The sequence below is a fragment of the Mus caroli genome, unplaced genomic scaffold (assembly GCF_978045245.1).
Source record: "Mus caroli unplaced genomic scaffold, Mus_caroli_1 scaffold_15, whole genome shotgun sequence".
Classification (NCBI taxonomy): domain Eukaryota; kingdom Metazoa; phylum Chordata; class Mammalia; order Rodentia; family Muridae; genus Mus; species Mus caroli.
The window spans coordinates 82,573,295-82,598,881 of NW_028227270.1; positions in this window are offsets into that span (position 1 = coordinate 82,573,295).

A 25,587-nucleotide genomic window follows, 5' to 3' on the forward strand; every position below is an offset into this window, starting at 1 on the left:
GGCCTTGAACCCTGGAGACCTGGTGGGAGGTGACTTCCACCCTCATGGGATGGTAGGAGTTCAGCCACACCTCCTGGGCCCCTGGCTCCTATCGAAGCTACAGCCTCTCACAGCATACACACACACACACACACACACACGCAGAGAGGTGTGTGGCCATCAGTCATATAGGAGCAGCACCAAGCCCTCCCACATACAAATAAGGTTTCCCTAAAGCTCTCAGACCAAGCCAATGAGACATATTTGTCGCCAATCCCTGACCCACCTCCAAACTGTACATAAGAATCCTATCCAGAAGGATTAAAGATGTGTGAGAACTACTCCATTGTCTGAGCCTTCTGTCCTAAGAGCTGTAACACTTGGGAAGAAGCCTGCTCTCCCGAAATGCAACCTGAAGCTCCACCGCACTCCTCACTGGCTAGTCGGCCTCTCGTGGGCTCAGCCTGACCTGACCCAGTGCAGGGTGTGGAAGTCATGGCAGAGACGGAGGTGGAACCAACTGACCTGCCCTCCCTGCCTGCAGTTGCTTCCCTTCACCAGAACTCTCCCACCAGGCCAGGCCAGAGATCTCCATGGAAAGCCTCTGATACCCAGACCCACATGACCCAAACAATACTCTAGTTCAAGCTGGGAGTCCTCCAGGCCTTCCTAGCTGTAAGAATATCTGTTCCAGTGAGATTTCTCTTGCTGTGATAAAACTTTGGCCAAAGGCAACTTGGGGAGAAAAGGGTTGATTTCATTTTCCAGTTCTCAGGTCACATTCCATCACTGAGGGAAGTCAGAGCAGGAAATAAAACAGCATGGGCCTGGAGGCAAGAGCTGACGTCGAGGCCATGAAGAGTGCTGTTTACTGGCTTGCTCTTCCTGACTTGCACAGCCTGCTTCCTTACACTCTCCATGACCACTTGCGCAGAGCTGGTACTACCCACAGTAGTGGGTAGAACTGATCTGAGTCTTACATCAACTCTGCAATCCAGAAGATGCTCTATAGACTTTATCTTTAGGCTGGTGTGGCAATGATACTTCCTCAATTGACTTCCCCTTTTTCAGAATGATTAACTGTGTCAAATTGACAGAAAACTACAATATCCCAGCCCTAATTATCTGAGCCCACACCCCCCCCCCCGCCCCTCCTTTGCAAGTCACCCTCTTGGTCCATAGGCTAAAACCTTGCTCACTTTCTTCCTGCCCCATGGCTGTACCATGCAGGTCCCAACAGCTTTGCTGATTGTGCAGGAGAGGGCCTTGTGGGTCAGTAGTGACATTACTCCCTTACCCTTGGGCATATCCCAGGTTATAAGTTCTGACCTGTTCTACAAATGAGCAAGAACTGGTAACTCTCGTTGCCTGACTGATTGGTGCCTGAGGACCCCAGGAACAGAGCCTCCAAGACCCACTGTACCTGGCAACTGGCTTTCACAGCCATGGCATGAACGTCTGATTGTTTTGTAGCAAAAGGGAAAGAAAAAGACCAAAGCCTGTATAAGAAGAGGAAGAGACAGGCACCAGAGCATGTGTGCTTGTTTTTGCTTTTTCTATGAGCACAGGGAGAAAGGTCACATGAGGGTATCACAAGAAGAGAGCCCAGCTGTCTAATAGCCAGGAAGAGGGACCTCATCTCATGCATTTAAGCCACTCAGGCCTGGCACCTTGCTGCTTGGGCTATGAGAAGCGTAGTTTCCTTTGGTTGAACCACCCACCCTGTGGCAGCTGGAGTAGACTGATACCATCTCTGCCTTTTATTCTCACTCAGAGAGACATGGCTGCTTGAAACGCAGACCCTTCTAGCCAGAATGGATGAGGACACGTTTATGGTGGCTCCAATACCAGAGCTGAGTTACCCTGTAGAATCTGCTGTCTCCCAACTTGGTTTCAGTTGTTTCTATTAATTTCTCATGAATTCGGCCATGAGTAAAGAATACAGCTTAAATCATTTCTTGTAGCATTGGGGGTGGGGGGTTCTGTAACCAGAGAGATTTCTGTGTATGGAAATTGCTAAGGAAGTGTGGCAATTTTACCACATGAAAATTTCCTACAAACAGAATATGTTCATTTTTTTTTTGATATTCATGCCAAGTATTTTCTATTATTTTGCTTCTTATTCATAAGCTGATTTGATTGTATCTATTTCTACTGTATTTTTCTTTTACTATTCATAGGCTAATGAAAGTCAAAATGAGCACAATAGTCTTATTCTAAGTCTCCATAATGGGTCGGCGATATGGCTCAGCAGCAGGGCGCCAAGCCTGTTGACCTATGTTCAGTGTCCAGGAACTGTATAGTAGAGGGAGAGGACCACCTCCTAAAACTCCTGACCTGCACGTGTGTGTGTGTGTGCGCACACACACACACACTGACATCCACCCAAATACACATGCATGAACACAAAACAAGTAATGTGATTTTTTTTTTTAAACCTGCGTAACTTACCTGAATACCTACTTAGTCCTAGATGCCTTCAATCTTTAGGGCTTAACTGTGATTGGTGAAAATATCCTAGGCTACTATCACAGACATAAAAGTAAAGGGCTTAAATCTGTGCCTAAGTATGCCAGAAATACTTTAAGCATTAGTTGATCCAGAATGTATGACCCTTTTGTTTGTTTGGCTGGTTGGTTGGTTGGTTTGGTTTGGTTGCTTGGTTTGGGGGTTTTGTTTTGTTTTAAGACAGGGTTTCATGTAGCCCAGGCAGGCCTAGAACTCAGTATAACCAAGGATAGCCTTAACTTTTGATTGTTTTGTTCTCACCCCCGGGTGCCAGTGCTGCAGGTGACATGCTCCATCTCAATGGCACTGGCCAGCCCAGGGTTTCATCCATGCTAGGCAAGCATTGTATTAACTAAATCCCAACTTCAGGCCCTGAAACTATCATTGCTAATATGCATTTTCTAGTTGTTTGGTCTCAATCCTGTATGCTCTAGCTTCGCTCTGTTGCTGGAACAAAACACGTACAAAAGCAACTTAGGGGAGAAAGCATTTATCTCAGGTCGGGACTCCAGGTCACAGCCCATATTAAGTTACAGTTGTTAAAGACCCATACATGATTCAAAATCGCCACCACAGGGAATCCCTTGATCAGATGACACCATGCTTCCTGACAAGAATGCAAGAGTGTAAAGATTCTTCCTTGGAATGCCTGGTCCCTATGGCCACCATGTCCCCTCTACAGTCAACAGGAACAATATTGTCCATTTTAAAATGGAAGGGGATGGGGCTAGAAAGATGGCTTAGTGGGTGATGGTGCTGGGTACCACACCTGACCACCTAATACCAATCCCTGGGACCCACATGATGGAAGGCGATAAGCCAACTTTCACAGGTTGTCCTCTGACCTCCACATGTGCTCTGTAGCATGTGCTAACCCACACACATGCACACATGCACCAAGTAAATAAAGATGTTTTTTAAAAGCAATTAAGTCAAGGAAAATGGGGATGTGTGTTTTGCATCACTCCTTGCTGCCGCGGCTTCCTTGTAAATCTAACAAAGCATCCATCCGGTGAGATCAGGTAGGACTGGTCGCCATCCACCAGGGCCCGTGCCATCACCATGTAGAACTGAAATTTCACTCTAAGGGAGAGTGAAAGGCTCGCTAGACTGAGCTTCTCTCACAGCGTGTGAGGCTCTCTAGACTGAGCTTCAGCTTGTGCCACGTGGCTCTGACTCGTGATTGACACATGGATCAGACTTGAGGAACTTGCCCACCTTGCTAACATTAGCTTCATTTTTTGTTTTTGTCGTGATGCTGGGGCATCTGAGGGCCTCATATACGCTAGGCAAGTACTCCATTACTGAACTCCCAACATTAAATTCTACAGAGACTTTCTCTGTGTAGCCCTGGCTGTCCTGGAACTCACTCTGTAGACCAGGCTGGCCTCGAACTCAGAAATCTGCCTGCCTCTGCCTCCCAAGTACTGGGATTAAAGGCGTGTGCCACCACTGCCTGGCCCAACATTAAATTCTTAAGAGAAAATATTCTACGAATGGTAAGATTTAATCTTTTTTCACTTAAAAGAGAATTTGTAGAAAAGAAAAATCACAATATTCACATTTTAAAATTTTGCCATCAGAAGTGCCTAAGTACTTTAAAAAATTTTTTATGTATTTGTGCCCTGATGTTTGTCTGCATGTACATCTGTGTGAGGGTGCCAGCTCCCCTGGAACTGGAGTTATAGACAGCTGTGAGCTGCCCTGTGGGTGCTGGGAATTGAACCTGGGTCCTCTGGAAGAGCAGCCAGTGCTCTTAACCATGGAACCATCTCTCCAGCTCAGAGGAATGTACTTTGAAAGACAGTGGTTCGTATAGTTACAGTGAGATCACTGTAAAATTTAGAAATCCTCCATGCTGTTTACATGGTGTCTTCTGTGGTATAGTAAAGTTTTAAAAATTCAATGTACATCAAATAAATTATTAAATTAGAAAACAATGCTTAGATAATTAAAACATTTTTTTCATTTTAAAGTAATTTTTAGAGATTATAATCACATCATTTCTCCCTTCCATTTTCTTCCTCTCATGTATCCCTTCTTACTCTCTTTCAAATTCATGAAGCTTTACCCTTTAGTTAGTTAGAGAGAGAGAGAGAGAGAGAGAGAGAGAGAGAGAGAGAGAGAGAGAGGGAATTCCTAAATATATAAATACGCCCTCTCAGTCTGTATGCTCATATGTATGTTTTCAAGGCTGACTCTCTGGTCCTGGATAACCAATTGGTGTGTTCTCCATGAGGAAGACTGTTTCTCCCAATCACCACACTCCTTCATTGCTTATAGTTTATAGGGTTGAAGCTTTGTGGGCATGTCATTCCCCACCCCACCCCCAGGCCCCCTTAGCATGTCTATTGTTGTTTTGTTGCGTGTTTACTTTTATTTGGGGCAAGGTCTAATACATCTCAAATTGGCCTCAAACTTGCCACATAGCCAAGGATGACCTTGAGTGTCTGATCCTGTGCCTCTGCCCTCCAAGTGCTGGAATTGTGAGTGTGTTCAACATGCTCAGCTGCTAAGCAACTTCAACACCAGAGAACGTCTTCACTTAGAATCTAAAACTTATACACTAAGACCAGCAGGTGTCACTGTGATAAAAGATTTTTTTCCTCTTCTATTGACAAAGATGTATGACATAATAAATTTATATTCACATATCTGAATAAAGTTAGAAAAGTGTAGGAACTGATGTGTAACCTGATGGGTTAGGAGTGCTTTGCAAAACTCTATTTTTTCCCCTAGTTTTCTTCATATCTTTTATTATGTAGTTGATGTCAGAGTTTTGTTAGGGGAAAAAAAAAAGTAAATGCTTAAAAACAACTGTAAATTTTCTGAACTTTATATTAAATTTAACAAAGTACACAAGGCTCCAGTTTGTATAACCAAAACTGCATTGAGACTGTTATCTATAACGACCTACCCAGATGCTGAGACACTCTTAGTGCTTTCTTTCAAATTAAGAAAGAATTACAAACCAGCTCATCATTCCGAGACATAGAAATATAATTGGTAGAATATAAAAATAGGAATCAGAGAGCTAGCTGTTAGTATTTTATTCCTCTCCAATATGGAAGCCAGAGTGGGATTTGACCCATGGTGATCACTGGAGCATTGAGCTGTGTCAGGATTAAGTTCCAAAAGAAAGCTAGGCAAGAACTGTGTTCTGTCATTAAGGAATTTGCTGTTGATTTGAGTCCACATAATAATAAAGTAGAAAACAAGAAGTGTGTAACATTCCAATGACCAGGATTAAACATTTACCACACGAGTAACATCAGCAAACGCTGTGCAGGAACTATCTTTGTGAACTGTGATAGGGATACGTTTGCCCTGAAGGGAAAACTGAATTCATGAGGATCTGGGTCATGAATAGATGGTCATGAAATCCAGTAACCACTTATAGATCGCCTGTATTCTAGGCAGTTTTCACTCCTAAGGAGAATTTGGCATATATATATATATATATATATATATATATGCCAAATATGCATATATATATATATATATATATATATATATATATATATAGAGAGAGAGAGAGAGAGAGAGAGAGAGAGAGAGCTGGTAATAGTCCTGATTATACGTGATATAACCTCTTTGATGTTGAACACTAGTGGAGAAGCTTGGAAGGGGGAGGTGCCCAATATAGAGCTGTAACGAGGCCCCTAGACCTTCGCCCAACTGACTCCATGATGGACATGCCATGCAGGCCGTAGAACTCAGCATGTAGACAGCACCACCTGCCAAAACTAAACCAAAGGCCTGATCCATCAACATCCATATCGTTCTGAGAAAGTCTCTAAATGGACTCACCTTGCTTTTCTGCTTCTGGCTAACTGTCCTTGTTGACTGGAGTATGTCAACCCAGAACATGGGTTTTGCACTTAAAAGCTCACCCTGAGAAAGTCTTAGTGCTACACTGGGATCTCGAACATCCACTGTTGTCTCTGGCCGGCTAATAACCCCTGTCCTGGCAGTCTTCTCTGGTGATAACTCCACAACAGAGTTAGAAGTCCTTTTTAGCTGTGCTCTATGTCTAAATGTACTCATGGACTTTAAGCAGGCCACTTTGCATCGTTTCCAACTCTGATAATCCGTGTTTATCTTGATAGACTCTTAAAGTAGCTCAGAAAGGTTCCTTTGTGGAATCAGATGGGTAATGGATGGAAGAAACTGTCAGCCTGTGGGCAGATATTTTGGGATGTGACTAGAACTAGCAATTCCAAGTCAAGGTAGATGCAGTCTTGGGAGCAGTGTGCCCGTTGCACATGCTCTAACAGAAGGCAGCTGCCCTTGGTACATTTACTTGTTGTTACACATGTGTCCAGATGGGATCGCTACTTCACCTTTACTGCACTCTGCAGTGATGCTGCCAGGAGGAAAACAGTCCCCAGTCTGACTTCTCAGCAGCATTCTGGGAATCCTGCTTGGCTCTTCATTCATCCTTCATGTCTTACCCAGGTGTTAGCTAAGTTGCCCACTGGCTTCATAACCACCACTCCCCTCCCCCAACCCCAGGACATTGCCAATTAACCAGATTCCTTGCTTTTCCTTTGTCTCCCTCTGTCCAGTTTTGCATAGCAACGAGTATCTTTCAGTGGGTACCATTTGCTTTCTGAAAACACTCCAGTGCCTTATCCCACAACATGAATCCTGGCTGTCCTCGTTTCGTGTCTGAGCACAAGCCTTTACTTATGTTTAGCCGTGCGGGCCTTCTTGACATTCCAACATTCTTTTCTGCACTAGGAAAGCTCTTGCCTGCCATCTTTCTTCCCCAGGTTCTATCAAGAGTCCATCTCTCACTTTCATTAGCTCTCTTTACAAATGCCGTCTCCCTAGAGAGCCTTCTCGGGCCCCCAGTCCAGTTGTTTTTATTTAATGTTTCAAGCACTAAAATATAAACTGTAATGAGCAGCTTGTTCGTCTGATCCCCTCTGTATTCTCAGTGCCTGAGATACCGTATTTGTTGGGTGAGTTGACATTAGGCATGGGGTGGGTGGATGGATGGATGGATGAACACCCAGGTATTGAGGTGGATAGATGGGTGAATCCTTCCTCAGGTGAAAGATTAGTGAATAAATGGATGGGTAGAATATGCTGTAACCCAGCATTCCTTTCACCTGCTATTTTTAAGTTGTAATACAAAAGAATTGAGCTATTTCTCAATAGTGTGACTACTTTTGGTAATGGGTTTTTAAAAGCATTGAAAAATAATGCATTACAACTTTGAAAGATAAACTGTTGAGTGATAGTTTTAGGCATAGATCCTTAAAAGCAACCCCTTCAGGAGTGTAGCAGATAGATCACTTGCCAAATAACACTAAGCCTACTGCTTGAGGGAAAACAGAACCTGTCCACAGCAACTGCATGTTGAGTCGGAATAGAGCTGTACCAATTCTATTAAAAATTAGTCCCTAGGGGGGGGAGAAATCAGTACGTCTCACTTCTTGACAGAACATACAGTTAATGGCCTCTGCTAAGACAATATTTGACTGTTGTATTATAACTGAGTTATAATAAATAAAACTGAGAACCATGAGAGACTATAAAGGAGAGGAAATCACATGAGTGGGAGGTCAAATCCAAGGTCTGTTCTTTGCTGGTTGAGTGACCATTGACAAGTCACATAACCTCTCTGTGCCTTAGGTTCCTCATTTGTACACTTGAGTTGGCAAAAGAACCAATACATTATCCATCATAGTACATCATAAATTTGAAGTTTAGATGAGTTAATATGTATAAGTTTAGAAGGAGGTGACAACGTAGTCGTGATATTTATGTTTGCTCAATGACAATTTTATCCTCACCGTCATGAGTTCCCGGTGTCCATTTGGGAATGACTTTGTAATAACTATTGAAAGGTTGATAGATCGCAGCCATAAGAAGTTTAAGCCTCTTAAGTTGAAGTCTGTAACAGTTCCCCTTGGAGCACTTAGCTGGATTAGGCTGCTTTCTGCAGTCTTAAAATACACATTAAAGCCAAAGAAAGACGAGTTTTCTAAATCCTTAGATGGCACACCCACACAGCTGGTGCCACAAATGATGTCACACTTCAGGAAGATCAGCTAATATGTTCCATAGGATCAAAGGTATTTCTCAGGACAAAACGTGTTTTGCTTCTAGTTCCCAAGCTGGCTTTTGATTCAGACCCAAACGAGAGAGAAGTTTGGCCTTCCAAGTAAGTTTCTGCTGAAGCCATTTTGATAGCACTTCATTTACCAAATGTTTTGATGACCACATTTAGTAATTTTAGTGAAATTTCTCATTCCCCAAACAAGTTGTGCTTACACCCTTTCAAAATAATGAGGTTGGCATGTGGTCAGGTTGTCTGGGTTTGTCTTATCTGCAAAGTGGACTCAGAAGTCTGAGTTCAATGTGGTGGCTTACTTACTCCTCGCTCCTGGCTTTGTTTTGTTTCAGTGAGCTTGGTATGTCTGGCCGAAACGCAGCACCTCCCCCATCAGAAACAATGCCGCACACATCACTTCCTGAAGTAATGGAGTTGGAAGGCAATTATCTGCTCACAAAACAGGCTGAAACAACAGTTCCTGATATTCTCCTCAAATACTTTAACTTCCCCAGGAATCCGGAAAAAATAATTCCACGGGACAGTGCTATGAATGAAGGCATGGCATTCCAATCTCCTTGACTGGGATCCAGTGAGCAGAGTCCAAGTTGCTACCCATCTGGTGTGATGGATAGAGGCTCTGGATGTGCAGGGTGGCTGCCTTTTGGGATTCTTTAAGATAAGGGTCTGTGGTTCCTTTTTTGCCACCTTTGGAGACAATCCAGAGATGCTTTGGAGTTTTTGGATTGCATTCTATAATAGTTTTTACCTTTTGTTTCTAAATAGAATTCAGGGCTTCTGCTTCAAACACCCTAGATTTTTTTTAAATGCTTTTGACAAAGAATAGGCATCTCTTTCTGTCAAACAACTTTTATAGCAGTGTGAGAGGTTTTTTGAACCTCTAGCCTTCTTTTGTCTTGAATGTGGACTAAAAAATATCCCTGAGAGCTGTCCTGTGATCTTTCCCAGTCTCTGATGGTTTACCCTGTCAACTTGATGGGATGGATGTAGAGGGGAAGGGATCCCTGGATGTATCTAGAAGGATTGAGTTCACTGAGGTAGAAATGCCCTCCCTGAATAATGGGCAGTACCATTCCAAGGGGTGAACTAGATAAAGAGAGAAAACAAACCGAGCAGCATCCTCCATCTCCTGCTGCCTACTGACAGTGGTAGTGCTGGTACCAGCTGTCTCCTGGAGCTCCTGTCTCTGTCACTTCCCTACCATTGATGACTGACTGTACCCTACCACTTCGAGCCAGAGTCAACTCATCTGTCCCTGAGTAGTCGCCTCTGTCAAGTGCTTCATCACAGCAACAGGAAAGTAACTCCATACACAATCTAAACATGACCACAGGAGCTATGACACCATCGAAAAGCAATAATGAAACAGCTGATGGCAGTACATTGGTCTTTCTTGAGTTCTCAATATTGAGGTCTCATCAGAAGGCAGGCAGGCATGGTGGGCATTTCACCTAGGATGTAGAAAGTTCCCTTTTTGGTGTCCTTCCTTAGAAAAGGCTGTGGGCAATCATTGGGTTTCTGTACAGTGCCAGCTCTAAAGCTATTTGGAAACTTCTAGATGGTTGTTCAAGCTTCGCCTGAACATTTTGGCTTCGTGTCAACATATCCTCCACCCCTAGCATAAAATCCAAAGAAAAATGTGTGTAAGTGTCACAGAAGGGGATCCTAAACAGAGTGAAGAAAACCAAGATACTGAGGGAGGGAGAGGCGGGGTTTTGTCAGAGAAAGACCATCCTATCTGTTGGTAGTATGTCCATAAAGTTCCCTCCCTTGGGAGCTCCATCAGCAGACCTGATGCATTGAAACCTCTATGACATTTCCTTCTGATGAAGTATGTGGATAAACAGTGTGGAGTTAGCATTTAAAATGGCGTCTCCTTGTCTATCTCAGAAATCAATCAATTGTGAGTACATTGTAGAAGTAATTTTATGGTTTGTTTGAGTGTCCTTCAAAGCCCCAGGTGCTGAAAGCTTGGTCCTCATGGTTGGCACTACTGGGAAGTGATGGACCCTTAGTGAGATGGGGACTGGCCTGAGGCTCTTAGATCACTGGGCATATATCCTCTAAGGAGATTGTGGGATTCTGGTCTCCTCAACTTTCTTTTGCAACAGCAGCTGGTCCTGCTGTGATGGGCTACCTCAACTAGATCCAAAGAAACATGGCCAGTGAACTATTTCTCATATAAAGTGACCCTATCATGCATTTTATTTCAGTGGTTGAATGCTAACAAAAGTTGGTTTAGGATTTTCTTCCTTTAAGATATCTCTCCATGGGCTGGAGAAATGGCTCAGCCATTAAAGGCTAGGCTCACAACTGAAAATATAAGATATCTCTTCATTTAGCCTGGCCTTGAGACCTGAAGAGAGAACCGTGTCTTCTTTGTTTGGGTTATATGGTAGCCGTGGAATCACTTTTGGCTTTGTATCTTAGATCACTCCTACAATTGGTTTAACATAATCATTTGTCAATTCTACAAATTGTAGCTCCCTCACTGGGCTCTATCAATTGCCCCAAAAGGGACCAGCTATGAACAACCAACACTTCATTTTTCTGTTCTATTGTTGGTTGGTTGGTTGGTTGGTTGGTTTTAAACTTTAATTTAATTCTTGACACAAGGTCTTGCCATGTAGTCTCAGCTAGAACTCCCTCTGTAGACCAGGCTGGCTTTAAAATAAATGTTAAGGTCAAAGGCTTGTGCCTTCACACTTAATCAAAGCTCCTTAATAGATTACCACATATATCCAAGAAAATACATGTTTTCTAGTATAGATGTTATTTTCTCAGTAATGCAGAAATTCAAGATATAATAGTATAGTTTTTAATGTAAATATCAAGTCTATTAGCCTTCAACATAAGGTATATCCTAGACTATACATAGGCAGCAAGATAAGCAAGAGTTTTTTTCTTCACTCCTAATTCATATTCTTTCTGAGTAAATAGATTTACTATGTTCCTATTTATAATCAGTGTTAAAATAGTATCTTAGGGTTTTACTGCTGTGAGCAGACACCATGACCAAGGAAACTCTTATAAGGACAACATTTAATTGGGGCTGACTTGCAGGTTCAGAGATTCAGTCCAGTATCATCAAGGCAGGAACATGGAAGCATCCAGGTAGGCATGGTACAGCTGGAACTGAGAGCTCTACATCTTCATCTGCAGGCCTCTAAGAGAAGACTGACTCCTAGGCAGCTGGGACCAGGGTATCAAAGCCCATGTACTCAATGACACACCTACTCCAACAAGGTCATACTTTTTAATAGTGCCACTCCCTGGCCTAAGCATGTACAAACCATCACAAATAGAATGGATTTTTTTCTAAAGTCAGAGCTAATTTCAACTGCGTTCAGGGGTCTTTCTCTCTAAGCCTGTCAACATTTATCCAGATATTTCCATGTGCTTTTCTAATTGACATCCAACATAAGTGGGGTGTGATATATGGCCACAACCCTGTGAAATCCTTCAACTGAAGAAACTGTGAGGGGCTAAAACTTAAATAGCTGGAGAACTATTGAAAACTATCCTTTGAAGTTTTGGATTCTGTAAAGAGAGGAAATCTTCAGGTTAAAATAGGTCTGTGTTTCTTCCCAGAAGCCTTTATGGAGAGTAGGATGTGAAAGATGGATGCACTGTAACCGGGCAGTGACACAAAGAGAAACATTCACAGAACCTCCCATGAATGCCAGAGTCCTTGCCTGTAGCCCCATGTACAAACCTGTGTTAAGCATCAGAGTGGACACTAGGTCCTTGTTTACATATGAGGATACTAAGGACTGGAGGCAGTAAGTAGTGTGTTCATGTTTATGTGCTCTGTGTGTGTTATTGGCTCCAAATCTTAGACAGCTTTGAATTTGAATACCAGCGCCTCCCCTGACTGTCTTCCTTCCTCCCCTCCCTCCCTCCCTCCCTCCCTCCCTCCCTCCCTCCCTCCCTCCCTCCCTCCTTCCCTCCCTCCCTCCCTCCCTCCCTCATAACTTTTTAAAAAAGAGTCTCATGCTGGTCTTGAAGTCACTATATAACCAAGGATGGCCTTGAACTCTTGATTCTCCTGCCTCTACCTGCTAAGTGCTGAGATCGCAGGTCTGTATAACCATCCCTGACCCCTGACACGTGGCGCTGGGGCCAAACCCAGGATCCTACTGCATGCTAGGAAAGTGTTCTTCCAACTGAGCTATGCTGTAACCCAGACTACACTGTTTTTATGGGTTTGTGTGTGTGTGTGTGCGCGCGCTTTGATCATTTCTCTGTATTTGGAGAAATAACAAGAGCTACCTCAAAAGCAATGAGTAAACTACTTAATGAGATAAAGAACAGTACAGTCTGTGAGATACTGGAGGCACTCAAATGTTTAAAATAGCACGTATAGTTAGACCAAGGGAGAGTCCTGTGATCCAGCGACTTGGGAGGCTGAGGTAGGTAGACCTCAAGTTCAAGGCCATTTAATGAGACTCGGTCTCAAAATAAAAAGTAAAATCACATAGGGTTATAGGTGAGTGGTAGAGCTCTGATATAGTATGCATAATGTCCTGGGTTCAATTGCCAATACCAAATTTAAGAAGTATAAATACATATATGTGTGCACAGGTACGCATGTGCACACACACAGAATACTGGAGAGTTAAAGATGACTTTATACATGATTCGTGTATATGTATACATGAAGGAGTCAGCACTCCCTCTTAGCTGACATAGCCATCTGTGCCCTCTGCACTGTATTCCTCTGCAGAGGACACAGGAGAGTAGAAAACATATGTAAGGCATATGCTCTGCTCTAGAGGAATGAAGGCTCCTTTGTGCCCAGAGTGGAACTGGGTCAAGGAAGCCGAGAAAGGTGCTTGGACAGAGCAGATGGCAGCTAACAATGAAGGGCTATGAATGGAGGTACTTTAGAGTAGGCACGCCAGCAGGCAGGCTAGTCCACACTGCAGGAGGGGGCTGTCAGAAGTGTCACCGCAGGTGGGATAAGTGTACCGCCTGGGTGGACTGTAATCGATCTTGAGTCAGCTAACAGTAGTATATATTGAGACCTAACATCTCATTCCATAGGCCAGCTCCCCAACCACCCCGTTCCTTCACATCTTTACCCAATGATACCTTTCCAGTTTCTTGCAGTAACAGCCAACCCATTTCCAGAACAATACAGACTCCCTACTGCTTTTCCCTGCCGGGTGGTGTCGGTTCGTCCTCTAAGGCATCTGAACACAAAGTCGTGGTTCCTGAACAAGCTGTTGTGAAACCAGACCCGGTAAAGGTCCCGACACCACATCAGGAGAGCCCAAGTCTGACAAACTGAGAACGCTTACTGTACGTTTGCCCAGTCACTGAATTCTAAACAATCATTTCAACGATCATAGTAATAGTTGTATTTTCGTTAGGAAAATGGAGATAATGATTAAGACTATAGGTTGGAATTAATCACAGCAGCCCATGCTAATCCTGCACTGCCCTGGCTGTATAAATTTAACCTGTTACCTTATCCTCCGTAAGCCTCAGTTTCCCCTCTTGGTTGTCAGTATTCGGTGCACCCCAGGCTTACTGAGAAGTTCACCAGCACTCGCCCCTCACTCATGCTGGTTCTCAGAACCTGCTCACTTAGTTCCTTTGAACTCCTGAGAAGTGGGTGGGAGCCCTGTCATTATCCTCATCTGATGCTGACAAACAAGCTTCAAAGAGGGTCATATAGACCCGCTAGGCCTCGAGGCCTTACTGCGCCCATAGAAATGGCAGCAAAGGTGGGAGCTGTGAAGTCTTCTGGGTAGCAGTGCGGGGCGTGGCCATGACCCTCTGCACGGTCACTCACAGTCTCCCGCAGCACAATGCTCTGAGGAGTCAACACAGCGCAATTAACACAGAATTACACTTACCAACTCAACGATGCCTTTTGCTCACAGATTTGAGCTTTCCTGCCTCTTGTACTAAAACTATGCTGTGAGACGATGACGTGGGTAGATTTTTTTTTTCTTGGTCAGCGGCTGTACTTACGGTGGTAGAACTCTGAAAAAACCAAAGTGGATCACTCATAACCCAAACTCTGAATGAATTGCGTGCTCCGCATGCCGATAGTTCTAATCCCAGCATTCAACAGGTGGGGTAGTTTTGCTATGGTCAGCCTGAGCTACATAAGACTGGCTCAGAACACAAGTATAACAAGAGAGAAAAGACATAACTGATCGACAGCAGTATTGATATTTACCTGGTGATAATTTAAGCTTACAGTGTCAGCAGATTTATCTATATTAAGCTTAAGTATTTGTATTTTTATGCAGTTGAAGTTTCATCTCTCATTTCTTTATCATCCAAGCCATGGATTCTCCTCCTCCCCTTTCTTCTCCTCCTCCTCCCCCTCTTCCTGCTCCTCCTCCTCCTCCTGCTTCTCCTCTTCCTCCTCCCCCTCCTCTTCTTCTCCCTCCTCAGGCTCCTCCTCCTCTTCCTCCCCCTCCTCCTCCTCTTCCTCCCCCTCCCCCTCCTCCTTTTTCTGAAGGCATACACTATCCTGGGACTCTGGTACAGTCTATTGATTTCTTATCCCACCTCCACCCATAAAACACACTCACAAACAATTGTGGGTGAACATTGGCTGTGGGACATAAAACCATGCCAGGAGGTTTGGCAAGGTAGACCTGGTTGAGACCCGGAGACTCAGTGAGCACACACCTTGAGGCTTAGGTGACTCCCAGCTCCCTGCCAGACTCCTGACATGGAACAGGAGCCATGTTCCTCACATAAAAGAACCATGTCCTATGGTCATATAGGTCCAAAGCAGAGTTCCCCATGCTAACCAGAGGTAACCAGAGGCTCTCAGGGCTTAGCCAGTAAGTCTCCCTTCCCAGACATTCCTCCCCGTAGAAGATATTTCATCTCAGGCCTACCCTGCGAACTGGGGTACAGTTTTATGCACCCATTTTCCGCCATGAACAATTAATAAATTGATTAGAGCCATTGACTGTCTTTTTTTAAATTAAGATCTACTATGAGGAGCCATGGAGAAGACCTTCACCTACAGAGCTGCAGCTTAATTCTCCCATAGAAGGCTTTCCTGCGCTCCCAGCCACATCTGCCAGGAAGCCTGCCTCCACTAAGCTAAGGAGAATCACCTCTGGGACAAGCCAGAGCTCCCGCCCCCGCCCCCCCGCCCCTGCCTCCGCTCAGCCGCGGCCCCAAACTCCATTCTCAGGTCTTCTGTGACTCCCAGTGGCACCTGGATGTCCAAGAATCTGAAAACCCCGTGGCCCCATCCCAGGACCCTGAACCAGCTCCGGCTTTCCCTCATCTCAGACTGTGCTTTCCCACCCCTGGAGCAGTGTCTCAGTGTGGGATAAACACAGTCAAACTCCACGAATTCTGCCTCCCCAGAGGCCATGCCCTGTGGCTGAGCAGATTTGGGACAGACAATTGGCTAATTGAAAAATTGGTGATACTTATCCATGTAACCCTTTTGGTCTTTTTATCCTTAGATATGTTTCTCCACTGGACTCCAGGGTTTACATAGGCGAGGTTGAGATCACAATGGACTGGGTGAAAGATTCAATATCAGAAGAGAGGATTGACCCTCAATGCTGGGGCTCACTAAGCATGCACTACCACATATTGACTGGGGGCAGTCGACATATAATAAAGAAATGTGAGGTCTTATTAGAAGGAATGCGCAGTTTTAGTTGGCAAGGAAGGGGGACAATCAACCTTTCCATCCTTCCAGTGATAGGCTGATGTTGTAACTCTCTGGTGGGGCACTAGAGAAACGTCTGCCAGCGTTTAAAATGCATATGCTTTCATTCCTATGTTAAGCAGTAATGTGACACTCAGTGTGGCATCTCATGCTTAAATCACATCAAGCTAGCTAGGCCAGACGTTGCCAAAAATTTGAGGCCAACCTGGGCTTATGGTGAGTTCAAGGCTAATGAGATTCTGCTCAACAAAAAACAAAAAACAAAACAAACAACAACAACAAAACAGAAGATGAAGAGGAAAACAAGACACGTGGGAGTGTATGGTGAGTGACGTATGTCTGTAATAGCATTTGGGAGGCGGAGACAGGAGGATCAAGAGTTCTCAGCCAGCCTAGCCTAGGTGAAACCTTGTCTCCAAAAAAAAAAACAAAAAACAAAAAACAAAACAAAACAACAACAACAACAAAAACAGAGGCACAAATGTATGCTTTTTTTTACACGTGAGCAATACAGGAAAGAGCAAAACATCACCAATGCCCACCAGTATGGCACTGATGAACTCAACTGTGGTGTATTTAAGACAAACTGTTCCACAAACACAGAAAAGGACAAGGTAACACTGTTGGGTAACACGTGTAGCAGCTTTCAATATTTGAAAGAAAAGATCAGTTTTAGATCTTTCTGGATGTATACCAGCAGTTGGTACTAACAAGTGCCTAAGGGTAGGGGGCTGGACATCCAAGGGTCTACAGGGCTTCGGTGAGAAAAGAAACGTGCTTGCTTTATTTCTTGTAGTGTCTCAGTATGTACAGTCAGTTCTTGGTATTACCTATCTGGATTTTTAAAAGGTAGTTTTCAAATGGAAGTTTCAAAGAACAGGGTATGGCCATTGTTCTTAGTGACCCACAGGAACTTGTTGGAGAACCGATTGTTAAAGACATCACATACATTGGTCACCTGACATGAAGAAATCAAGTTGGTCCTGACCCAAATGCTTCCTCTGTGCTGGCTCGCTTTCATGGTGTTTCTATGTAGGCTATGTGGAAAAAAGAGAAACTTTATCAACCATCTTATCTAGCCGTGAACCCTGTGGCCTCCAGTAGTGACCGAGGTGTCATGGTATGCTCACGAGTTCAACTGTGGCAATAGTGTCATGGGGGTAACCAACCACCTTCTGATTCGATTTAAGGCCCACTCCACAGGAAGACATGTAAGTCTGGCTGAGAACCCATGGTTAGGAACTCACTGGCCCCACTGGTGAGCCTATTGTTTTTCTCCTAAATGGACATTGTATCAAGCTGCCCTCTAAGTTCTCCATATCCATAGACCAGTGCAGCTCTTAGAGCTCATCAGAGAAGTTTATTTGTGCAGTGGTTAGTGGTTAGTGTGGAAACCCACAACTGGTCAAAGTGCAGAGATTAGGTATGATGGAAGCGCTCAGTCACAAATGGGACCTCTCTCTCTCTCTCTCTCTCTCTCTCTCTCTCTCTCTCTCTCACACACACACACACACACACACACACACACACACACACCCCATGCTCAGGGACCATTGTGAAGAAAGGGATAAAAGATTAAGATCCAGAGGTCAGGAGGACCTGAGAGAAACAGTGTCTTCTAGACATTGCAGACCTCATGAGGTCACAGCAGCTGTGGCCACTGCCACAAAACCTGTACTGGATGAAGCCAGTCGGCATCCCTTCATAGAAGGCTTATAAACCCCTACTCCCGGCTGGGAGTTACAGACAGTTAATGGCTCCTAGGGAAGGAGTCTCCATTTTCTTCAAGGGTCTGGCTCCTGGTAGGTCAGCTGCACTCCAGGGGATGCCCACGCCCAAGGATTATGTGGGCGATACAAATTGGGTCCAAAAATGGGTTTTTAAAAAGGCACAAAGATGGGGGTAGATCTGGAAGGATGTGAGCATGAATATGATGAAGCTTTAAAAATTAACAACAAAGTATTTTTAAATGGAAGTTTTTAAGTGATGGCAGGATAAGAAAAAGTTAAAGGATATTTAGGTTAAATTTCACAACCAAAAGTGGACAGTGAAAGGGCGAGCTTTTGTTCTGGGAAATGACCAAACGAGAGAAAAATCACTTTTCTCACAGCATGTAGCTCGTCTATAGAATTTACCTCCACGGGCAGTCAGGGAATCAGATATTGTGGCAGGATCCCTTTTTCTTGGAAGTCTGGTCACTGTGATAGTCATAATTAAGCAAGAAAATTATTAAGACAATACAGTACACTCTGATGGGGTAGGATGCAAGCTGACCACTCCAGCCAATGAAGGACTTGCTCCCCGGCCTCTTCTTTTCTGGCTTTTCACAACACCTCCAGATAACATTACATAATTAGTTAGGTCTACTTTGAAGAGCTGGCAGTCTTTCCTCCAGATCAATGGCCACTATCTGTGGCCAAGGGAAGGATTGCAGGCCAGTAGAGCCCTGGAACTCCTAATTCCTTCTGCCCCAGAGCCAGGCCCTTCTATTCTGAGCTTGGCACTGCAGCAGAAGACAGCCTCCTGCTATGGGGCTCCCAACCACTTAGGAAGAGCATTTTCTAAGAGAAATAATGAGTTTCAGTTTTTTCTAACACTGGGCTGGCAATGTCTCACAAACTGACCCTAGCCTTCTGAGACTGAATGGATACCCAGGAAATTGTCCATGTTTGTTCTCTCTCTCTCTCTCTCTCTCTCTCTTCTTTAGCTTTAACTAGTAACTTCTGTCCACTAGGAGATGGACAGAGGACACAAAGAAAGCAGCATTAGCTAACACCATGATGCCCCCATGACAGTTTGGCCAGACTCAGGTCTCTCATCACCTTAAGCCATGAAGCACTGCACCCATTGAAGTCTGTCTTCTGTTGGAAAAAATGAGATTAAGATGTGTCAAATGGGCTTTTATTAGAATGAGTCATTCCTATGGAAGAGTGCTCTGTGTCCACACGAGCAAGATAAATTGTGCTAAGTAAAGTCCACTGCATGTGGACAACCCCAGGAGAACCAGGTGACCGGGAGGCGGGAGAGGAAGGGAAAACTAAGGGGAGGGGGGAGTCTGGCTGAGAGTCAGAAACTTTAACCCAGCTGACAAAACTCAGATTACCCACAGAGATTCTGCTGCCTTCCTAAAGATATTTCCAACAAAGGTGAGAAAAAACACTGCTTGCTTGTGGCAGGATGCTGTGGCCTTGAGTTTGACTGTGTGCTTGTGATCCCAGCTCTGGGGAGGCGGAGACGAGAAGATCCCTTGGGTTTGGTGGCCAGCCACCCTACTTGTTCTAATTGGCCAGTTCCAGGCCAGAAAGAGGCCCATCTCCAGAACAAAGGTAGATGGTACCCGAGGGACACCAGCTAACCTTATCCTCCCCCACCCTCTCCCACCCATGTGTTTCTGCTGTGACTTTACATCTTGCTTGCATTTCATTGTAATTAGCTGTAAGTTCTCTCTTTTGACTTCTAAGCTCATGAGCTCTGTGTTCAATCCCAGCTCTGAACCTCTATAAGAGGCATTATTCATACGAGCCTGGTCCAGGAGTGAATTCTGGTGAAGGGAATTCTGAGAACTCGTGAGAACACTACAAGAAATCAAGATGAGTTTTGTGACCTCAGTTTCTTCAAAAGTGTAGAATTATTCCTGGAATGTGTTTTCGTGCTCTTCTCAGGTGTAGCAGATAGGAACGAGGACTTTCCTTCAGATTACCTGTTATTGCTTGCTGGTGCTATCCGATTACATGTTTAAACTGTCCTTTATATACCACCATGGAAAACCACAGTTTTGCTACCAGCATGTAGCTTGCCCTTGTGATTGTTTACAGCTTGAACTCTTGTTAACTTTACCCAGGTGACCTTTCTTTACCCCTCAGAGTATAATTTGTCTGGTGCTCTGAATAAAAGCTGCCAGTGTGGGAGACTTTTTGTCTGAGTAATTTACCAGCTCCATTCTCCCAGGTCCCACAGCCTCTAGAATGGCGACACACTCCACTTCCAAATAGCCCAGTAATATTTCTGGAATAGAGGAAATGTCCTGAGCTCATGATGTACAGTATAGAGGCCACTGGCCACATATGACTGCTGAGCTGGGCTGCCTGAAGAACCAAATGTCTCATTAACTGTAAACAGCAAAGCCACCTCAGCTTCAATGTTCCTTATGAATAAGCCTGGGATTGTTTCTTTCTTTGTTTTCCACTTTGAGATAAGATCTTGGAAATATTCTCTGAAGATCCTGCAACTTATGATGTAGCCCAGGTTGGCCTCAAATGCTCAATAGTCATGCCCCAGCCTCCGGAGTACTGGGATTTTAAGACTGAGTCACCACACTGGCTTCACCAGCTTGTTCCACTTGAGTATCTAGCAAGCATCCTGAGGACTGTCTTCCTTCTGGGACAGAGCATTGTCTCTCTCTCTCTCTCTCTCTCTCTCTCTCTCTCTCTCTCTCTCTCTCTTTTCTTTCTTTCTCTCTTTTTTTTTGTTTTTTTTGTTTTTTTGTTTTTTTGTTTTTTCGAGACAGGGTTTCTCTGTGTAGCCCTGGCTGTCCTGGAACTCACTTTGTAGACCAGGCTGGCCTCGAACTCAGAAATCCACCTGCCTCTGACTCCCGAGTGCTGGGATTAAAGGCATTGCACCACCACGCCCGGCTGGCTCTCTTTCTTAAAGACCATTGAAAGCAACCCCAGAATGTCATTTTGCCACCCTTCACTCAAGTTGTAGGAATAGTGACACAGCTTGTCATTCTGTAAAGAGCTGGTTGCTCAGGCTCTCTCCTGGGCCCCTGCTAAGATCTCCACCAGCACTCCTTCCCACCCCATCACACCCATGAGGTCTTTCCCTCTCACTAAGTGGCATAACCTATCCTTTTTAGATAATAACATTTCAAACATCTAATTTTTGCACAGCCAAGAGCAACATGGGAACTAGGAAATTCCACCGGCGAGCCAAACAACTTCTTGGCAGCAGCTGCCACGGCTCTGTATCTGTTTCCTTAGTTCTTAGGTCTGAGTAAGTTCTTCTCTGGATGGGTGGCTTGGTATAAGAACAGCCCAGTTCTGTGTCTCAGAAGTGATGCTGCTAACAGCACAGCAGAGGGTTCTCCTTAAAGGGCCAAGCACCCTGGCAGCTGTCCATATGAAAGATATGCTACGAAAACAAAGGCTATATGCAGCTGTGCCTTAGGCTTGTAAGGCAAGGGATGTAGAAACTGTAAACTCAAACAGGGGTGCATCTCAGTGGTAGAGCACTGTGTTCTAGCCCCAGCACTGTAAAAAACAAAACCCTTTAGACTCATCCCATTGGCTTTAGTACTTTTAAGGAAGACCTGGGACCCATAGAAGACTATAGCTTCACAGAAAAGAGAAGAACACATCCATTTCCCAGACATCTGCACTCCTGCCACATTCATTAGTTGCAAATGACATCATCTTGCCCTGGCCACATCGTCTTGTCCTATTTCTCACCAGTGCACTGGCAGACCGGTGCCATGGGCACTGCCTGCTCTTACCGTTACTGTGGCCAGGCACATTATATTAAAGAAGCCACACCCTCCTGTTGCTGCTCAAAGGTGGCAGGGATGCGTCAGCTTCAAGTCTCCATCCGCCTTCCTTCCTGGTCATCTTATAGTGATCCCCCAGTTCCCTCCCTGGCTCGCCTTGTTCAGCCTCACTGTTCAAGCCTTAGCTACTCGTGGGGTTGGGGGGGGAGGAGATCCTGGAATCTCACCTCCTGTAGCCCCACTTCTTGCTACTTAAAACATACCTGAGACCCCAGTTAATGGAGAGATACCCCCACCTCAAAATCAACATGCTATGGAGGAGAGAACTTGGTATCCTAGGGTTTGTAGAAATGTCCTTAAAATCTGTGTGTGTGACCCTGGACAAGTTAGCCCACCTTCCTGGGGCTCTGTTTCACCCCTGTGAACTGTCAGGACATGAATCTCTTTGTTGTTAGTGTGTGTTTTTTTTTACATTTATTTATTTATTTATTAATTCATTCATTTGCGTTGGATCCCAAGTATCCCAGGCTGGCTTCAAATGTGCCTTACTGCTGAGGATAACTTTAAACAATGGATGTTGTTCTCAGTGCTGGGATTACAGGCAAGTGTCACCATGACTGGCTCACTGGATCCTCCCTCTCCCTCTTCCTCTCCTCCTCCCTCACCCTCTTTCCCTCCTTTTTGTCCTTCTCCTCACCCACCCCCCTTAGTATATAGACTAGCCTGCCCTGGAACCCACCATGTACCCAAAATGTCCTTCAGTTTGCAATCTTCTCGCCCTTGACCTCCCCTAGTGCTAGCAGTAGGTGTGTGCCAGGACACCCGGCTGATCTGCAGCTGTTCTGAGGAGTGTTTGTTGAAACCAAATGAAATGAAAGTACAGGAGGTAAGCAGCCCCACGGTGCCGCTGTGCTGTTGGTACAGCTCGAGAAGAGAGAATCATTTACCACCCAAATGAAGGTGCTTTTCTGAGCAAGGAAGACAGTGTCACCAATGCAAGTATTGGGTTAGAACCGGTTTCCTAGAGGAATCAGAGATATAGTCATAACCTATAACTCTCACTACAGGATTAATGTGAGATGTCCCAAGTCACCGCAGACAGCACTACCCTATCTTAGGTGGTTTTGTAAAGTTGGTTGCTCTGAATTGCTCTTGGTGACTTAAGATCTCTGGGTGGGAAGATGGTCAGCTTCCTCTCTCTGCAGTACTCCCTGAATCCTCAAGGTGGCATTGCATCTTTAACAGTTGAGTTTGAATCTCATGCAGACCCTCGGTTCCTGCTACATTGTTGAGAATTGGCCTTTGACCCACCTCGGGGCGCTTATCCTGATACTTGGTATAGGAGCTGCATAGCAAAGATGTTGCAGAACTGGTCCAGAGGACAGGGTGCAACATCACAATAGTGTCTGCAGGGGGCATGCACAGAGCAGATATCTCCATGTAGGTGTGTCTGCCTCTAGCCACAGCCGCCCATGGGGAGGTTCCACTCTGTTGCTGTCCTTTCAGGATCATGCTGGCAGTTTGCCCTTCCATGAGGCCATAGTCTGGAGGTTCCCTGATGGCTTAGGGAGACAAGAAACATCTTAGTTGACTGGGGATTTCCTAGAATATGGAGTCTTAACAAAGAAGGGAATGGCCAAGACAGACGTTTGCAACGAACAAAAACAGTACCCTCGACACCAAAAATACTTTCCAAGCGATGTCAGCCAAACATAAACATTACCTCCGATCCCCACTGATAAAGCGCTCACTTCCCTGCTTCTTCCATAGGAAGGCTGTGGAGTGAGATAAAGCCAGGCAGCAGTACCAAGGACAAACATCTCAGCATCCAATAAACTTGAGAATGTTTCTCTTTTTGTTTGCAAGGCTGGTTGCTATTTCCTGCGCGCCCCGTGTTTATGGACGCGCCGGCTCCTCCGGTGTCCAGCAGCCGTTTCCACACTGCAGTGATGGGCTTTGCACCTCGGCCAAGTGGAGTCAGCGTAAGAGATAACAGCAAGCGACAACAATGGCCTTCCTCAGACCCTCGCCAAGAAAGCCCCTGGCACCATGGCCTGAGAATCCCTTATCGGCTTATGCCCTGGAAGGCTCCAGGGTTCTGGAAGCAAAGCGGTGGCTTGCCAGACAGTGATAACAGGCGGGTGCCACCAAGAGCCAGACGGCCGACGGCCACTGGACATCAAGGCCCCCACCTGGCAGACAGGGAAAAGGAAGGGAGATAGAGTAGCCAATTCGCACAGAGTTTTCTAGTTGCTGCTGGGGTCACACTGTCAACACAGTTGGATGCCTTGGTGCTAGCCAGAAGGATTACATTTATTTCTGGATTCTGTAAAACACTTAATGCTTGCAGTTAATCTTGAGGAGACAATGTGTTGCTCTCTGAAAAAGCACCAGAGCTGGGCTTGATGGTCCAGGCCATTAATGTATGCACTCAGAAGGAAGAAGCAGGCACATCTCTGTGTGTGCTCCAGGCATGTCTAGTCTACATAGTGAGTTCCACGTCAGCCAAGGCTGCAGGTGGGACCCTGTCTTGGAAGGGAGGGAGGGAGAAAGAAGGATAGATCCATTTTTTTTTAATTGTTTGAGAATTTTAAGCATGCTCCAATCAGACCTACCCCCCACCCTTCTTCCCTCTAGCTCCTTCAGGTTCTCTTCCACCTCTTTTCTCTTCCAACGTCATGTGATCTTTCCTTTTAAAGCCCACTGAGACCACTTACCACTGCCTGTATGTACATGGGTGTAAGAGGATCTGCTAGAGCACGGGTTACTGCTCAGGGGTTGCATCCCTGAAGAAAACTTACTCTTCTCCCTCCATCACCATAGCTCCTCGGATAGGGGGTGGCATACATGAACCCTTTTCGATCGTCTTCATGCTAGGAGTTTGGCCGGCTTGGTCTTGTACAGGTCTTATGCATGCAGTCCCAGCCACTGTGAGTTCATGCGGGCAATGGCTCTATCGTGTGCAGAAAATACTGTTTTGCTGAAAACCACGAAGGATTCATCTCTAAATGAGACATCTATAGCAAACCCCTCCCCCTAGGGTTCAGGGATTATCATGAAAGAGGGACCAAAAAGAGCAAGAAGTAGGGGATATCTGCTTTTTATCTATTGTGAAGGTAAACTAACTGTGTAGCTCAGACTAACTGTGTAGCTGAGGCTGGCCCAGAACACTGGATCTTCCTGCATTCAACTCCAAAGTGCTGAGATTATAGGTGTGTGTGTCACCACATCCAGCAAAGATGAAGCTTTGACAGCCATATAAACCATCCTCAGAATGGCTGACATAACCTTGATTCCCACAGGATGGATTTCATAATTCAAAGACAGTTGAGAACAGCTAAGTAGAGTATTTCAACTAACATTGACTGCTGACAAAATTCACTGTCTGGTGGGTATGTGGATCTCGAATATCTTCCAAAAGGCCATTGTCCTTGGTCCCTAGAGAGGTGCTATTGGAAGATAATGGAGCCTTTAAGAGGTGAAGGCTGCTGGGATGGGTTTAGCTCTGTGTTTGGGGGTGGGAGGGGAGGTTATTAACTTGATGGTGAATATGGGAACTTAGTCTCTCTCTCTCTCTCTCTCTCTCTCTCTCTCTCTCTCTCTCTCTCTCTCTCTCTCTCTCTCTCTCTCTCTCTCTCTCTCTGTTTTCCTCTGCTGTGTCATACTAGAATCCTAAAAGCAACAGGTCTACCTAATCGTAGTTGGAAATATGCAGAACTGAGAGCCAAAGCAAACATCTGTCTATAATGATCAGACATAGATCATCCCAGATATCATGGTTCAGGCATTGCTACAGAGCTGGAACAAGGGCAAATGGAATACATTGGTTGCAGGTATCTTCAACCCAAACCATCCTCTTTGATG